Source organism: Penaeus japonicus, unplaced genomic scaffold, assembly GCF_977035675.1.
Source record: "Penaeus japonicus unplaced genomic scaffold, GWHDUDI00000001_assembly GWHDUDI00000032, whole genome shotgun sequence".
NCBI classification, from domain to species: Eukaryota; Metazoa; Arthropoda; class Malacostraca; order Decapoda; family Penaeidae; genus Penaeus; species Penaeus japonicus.
The window spans coordinates 16,707,485-16,712,484 of NW_028234434.1; the positions used below are offsets into that span (position 1 = coordinate 16,707,485).

At 44.6% G+C, this 5,000-nt stretch overlaps 1 protein-coding gene across 2 annotated transcripts in view; it reads left to right on the top strand.

Moving 5' to 3' along the window:
* Positions 1 to 5,000, top strand: part of pb (homeobox proposcipedia) — a 215,840-nt gene that overhangs the window by 104,959 nt on the left and 105,881 nt on the right. The window lies entirely within an intron of this gene.

Consider the following 5,000-nt stretch of genomic DNA (forward strand, 5'->3'; position numbering starts at 1 on the left):
AAAGAAGTTTTTTTTTTTTTTTTTTTTTTTTTGAGGGGGTTTGGGGTGGAGGGAGTGTGGGCGGAGGGAGGGGGTTGGGTAGGGGAGGAGGGAGGTGGTTATTAGAAGGGGGAGGCTAGGAGAGGGGGAGGGTGGTTGAAAGTGTGTTGGGTAGAGGAGGGGTAAGGGGTGAGGGGGTGGGGGGGAGGTAGAGAAGCCGGGTTATTATTGTGAATTTCATATCGATAAAGATCATAGCATGCCAACGTTGTTAAGGGATATAACATTTATATAAAAAAAAAAGTTAATTGTTTCTTTTCGAAAATGAAATCGTTACACTTACCATAACATCCGAATTGTATAAAATAATAGTATATCAAAATACATTCACAGAAAATAAATCCCTAAAAATAACAACGACAATAACATCACAATAAATAGATAGATAATTAATAAAATAAAAAAACGAACAAAAAACAAACAAAAAAACACAAATCAAACAACAACAACCACAATAACAACAACAACAAACACAATGGCAACACCTAAAAAAAAAAAAAAAAAAAAAAATGACGGCTCGCCTGTTCATAGACTCCTTGGCAACACTGGGAGAGAAAAAGGGCTTGACAAGGGTAGCCATTCATCAGTTCAGATCCGCAAGACATTGTTATGCTAGGGAATATTTGTTCTGTTAATTGAATGATCAACAGAGGAGAGGTGCTTCTCTTTGCATTGCCCCGAGAACCTGTGAGAGAGAGAGAGAGAGAGAGAGGAAAGAGTGAGAGAGAGAGATAGGGAGAGAGAGAGGGGGGGGGAGAGGGGGAGAGAGAGAGAGTGGGAGAGAGAGAGAGGGAGAGAGAGAGGGGGGGGGGAGAAGAGAGAGGAAAGAGAGGGAGAGAGATAGGGAGAGAGAGGGGGCGGGGAGAGAGAGAGGAAAGAGTGAGAGAGAGATAGGGAGAGAGAGGGGGCGGGGAGAGAGAGAGAGGAAAGAGTGAGAGAGAAGGAGGGAGAGAGAGAGAGAGAGGAGAGGGGGAGGAAAGAGTGAGAGAGAGAGAGAGAGAGCGAGGGGAGAGAAGAAAGAGTGAGAAGAGAAAGAGAAGGAGAGAGAAAAAAAAAGAGTGAGAGAGAGAGAGAGAGGAGAAAGGAAAGAGGGGGCGATATGGTGGAGGGAAAGAATGAGAGAGAGAGAGAGAGAGGAGAAAGGAAAGAGGGGGCGATATGATGGAGGGAAAGAATGAGAGAGGAGAAAGGTCAGAGAGAGAGAGGGAGAGAAAGGGTATGAGTGATGGTGAGAGAGAGAGGTGGGTGAATGATGGGAGAGAAAGAGTGAGGGTTAAAGAGAAGGGAAGGGGAGAAAAAGAGAAAGTGAGAGAAAGCGATGTAGAGGGAGAGAATAGGGAGTAGATGGTAAAGAGGGATAGGTGAAAAGAATGAAAGATAAATATGAGAAAATGGGTTAGAAAGAGAGAGAACAGAAAGCAGAGAGATAAAAAGGGAGGGAGGGTGAATATTGAAGCAGAGAGAGAGAGAGAGAGAGAGAGAGAGAGAGAGAGAGAGAGTAGGTAAAAGAGAGAGACAGATAACGTAAATATGAAATAACACCAAAAATATACCAGAAATTCCAATCTAATTAAATTCATATCCAACATCCACATTATCCTTCTCCATATCTGTAATGAACACAATCGCGTCAAAATAACCACAATGACCACCCTCTCCCCTCTCTCCCTCTCCCCTCTCTCCCTTTCCCCTTAGTCCCTCACGTTTCCCCTCCTACAATTCGATTATTTTCCCCTTAATTCCCCTCTTTCTTATCCTCCCCCTCATTCTTCTTCTTTTCCTCCCTATTCGCCGTCCCATTCCATGCCTCTTTATGCCCTCCCTCCTCCTCCTCCCTTTCTTATTCCCCTTACTTTGCTCCCCTTCCTCTTCATTCCCTCTTTATCTCTCTTCTCTCCCTCTCTATCCCTCCTATCTCAGCCTTCCTTAATTTGCCCTTCCCTTCCTCCTCTTACATCCCTTTTATTTTTTCTTTCCAATATATCCCTTCTTTCTTTCTTACTTCCCTCCCTCCCTCTCCCCTTCTCCCTTTCCCATATTCCTTCCTCTTCCCCTCACCCTCTCTCCTATTTCCCTCCTCCTCTGATCCCCCCTCCACCTCCTTCCTCCTCCCTCCTCTCCACCCTCCACCCTTCCACCAACCCCCAAACCCACTCCCTCTCCCCCTCCCTCCCCTCCCAACCCACTCCCCTACCCCTTCCTTCCTTCCTGCCTCCCTCCTCCTCGAACGCCCGTGTTGCTGTCATCCTCCCCCGCCCATCCACAAGACGCGGCCCGAACATCTGGGCGTGCTCGAGCTCGTGTTCCAACTTAAAAGAGGCTGGCGTTTGGGGGCAGGCTGGGCGCCCGCACTCGCTCTCGCTCTCGACCTTGCCTTGACGGGACGGGTCGGGTCGGGACGGGACGGGTCGGGGCTCGGCGCTTTTGGCTCTAGCTCTGCCGGGTGGATGGGGGTGGGGGTGGGGGGTCTGTATGTATGTTTGTCTGTTTGTTTGTTTGTTTGTTTGTCTGTTTGTCTTTCCGTCTCTTTGTCTGTCCATTGATTTATCTATCTATCTCTTTATTTATTTGTTCCTCTTTTTTCTATTTCACTTTCTCCTCCTCTTTTCCCTTTTATTCCACCGTCTCTTGCTTTTTCTTTTCTTCCTCCTCCCTCTCCTCTACCTCCTCCTTCTCCTTCCTTCTTCCCACTCCCTCCTCCTCCTCCTCCTTCCCCTTCCTTCTTCCCACTCCCTCCTCTTCCTCCCCCTCTACCTCTTCCTTCCCCTTCCTTCTTCTCACTCCCTCCTCCTCCTCCTCCTTCCCCTTCCTTCTTCTCACTACCTCCTCTACCTCCTCCTTGTCCTTCCTTCTCTCCACTCTATCCTCCTCCTCTTCCTCCTCCTTCCCATTCTTTCTTCCCACTCCCTCCTCCTCCTCCTCTTCTTCTTCTTCTTCTTCTTCTTCTTCTTCTTCTTCTTCTTCTTCTTCTTCTTCCTCCTCCTCCTCCTCCTCCTCCTCCTCCTCCTCCTCCTCCTCCTCCTCCTCCTCCTTCTCCCCCCCATCCCCCCCATCCCCGTCCCCCACCAGCACGCTGATGGCACTGGCGAGTCTCCAGCATATATTCATGAGTCAAAGATACATTTCCGTATGTACACCTTTTTAATTTTCTTTTAATCTTTTATTCATTTTTGATGTGTGTATATATATATACGATTTTCTTTGTCCTTTTTTTCTCCCTTTTTTCCTGGTTGGTGAGAAAGGGAGTGGTGGTAGAGGGATAGGGGGAGGGAGGGAGAAGTGGAAGAGTGAGAGGAGGAAGGTGGAGAGAGAGGGAGAGGAGAAGAGAAGAAGAGGTGAGGAGAGGAGGAGAGAAGAGGAGGTGAGGAGAGGAGAAGAGTAGAGGGAGGAGGGAGGGGGAGGGGGGAAGGGAAGGGGGAGGGGGATAAGGAAAGTTATACTTGAGGAAAGGGAGAAAGAGAGACGGATAGGGGAGGGGGAAGAGGGAAAGAGAGAAAAAAAAAGTGAAGGAGGGAAGGGACGGGGCGAAAGAATGTAATGGTAAAGGAAGAGAGGGAAGAAAGAGAAAGGGGAAAGGAGAAAGAAGAAGGGAGAAAGGGAGAAAGGGAGGAGGCAGAGAAAAGAGAAGGCAGAGGAGTAGTTGAGGTTACGTAAAAAGGTAAAAAAAAGAGGAAGGGGGAGGGTAGGACAGGGAAGAAAGAAGATAGCAGTAGTGCAAGAAAGAGAGGAGGAAGGGGGAAGGGGGAAGGGGAGGGGTGGGGTCTATATTCACGCTTGGTAAGTCGGTCTGATCAAAAGGTGTGATTGAAGAGTCACCTGGATATGCAAGAGGTACGTGGCAGGGGGAGAGACAAGCCCGTCATAACATTCTTAAGATGCTATGCCAACGTTTTGAGGAAGGAGAGCCATTTCGGGCTTGGCTTTTTATTCATTAGGATTTTATTTCTTGCTTTCTTCTCCTTCGTCTTCTTCTTCGTCTTCCTTTACATCGTCTTCTCGATATTCTTCTTTTTCTTCTTCCTTTTCAATTTTCTTTTTCTTATTCTTCTTTTTTCTTCTTCGCTTTGTTCTTTTTCATTTTTTTTTTCTTTTTCTTTTCTGTATTACTATCATTAATATTGTTGCCCCTTTTATTACCATATTTCTATTATATCGGCGATGTTATTAATATGATTATCATTTTTCAATTAACATGATTATTCTAATTTTCATTACTACTACCACTTACTACTTCTGCTACGGCTACTGCAACTACTACAACTACGATTACTTATACTATCGTCAATGTTATTTGTTATTTGCATCATTACAATTTTCATCATCTTCATTACCATCAATACGATCATGAAATACCATTTTCCTCTTGTCATCTTCACAGACTTAATCATCGTAAATACGTTACCTTAATCACCAAATGCTAATCACGACTCGTAATGATGGAACCTCAAACTCAGGCGCGAATTAGGATAGAGACAATCCAAACTCTTGTAAAAAATAAACAAAAAAACTAAGCCAACATAATTTTTAAAAGAAACTGAACACATCACACCTTAATAAAATATATCCATACTTTTACACAGATCAAACATCTTTCCCATCCCCTTTATTCTCTTATTTCTCTCTCTATTCATACTAAAATTCGAAAAAAAAGAAAAGAAAATCTTCCGAAGACCGAATTCGAACATTTCCCGCGCAAATGTCCGACGACGGTTAATCTCCATACGGGCGCGGTTTTCGATCATGTTCGGACATCTATCTCCTCTTCGCCCACTTATTTCATCTCTCTTCATGGCTTTCCCGGGAGGTCTTTGGAAATTAAGTGCTTTTGAGGTATATTTTTGGATTTTTTTCCTGTCTTTCTTTAATTTTATTTATTTATTATCATTATTTATTTTTATATATATATATTTTTTGTATGGGTATTCTTGATATCATCATTTTTTTCGCTTGTTTATTTACAA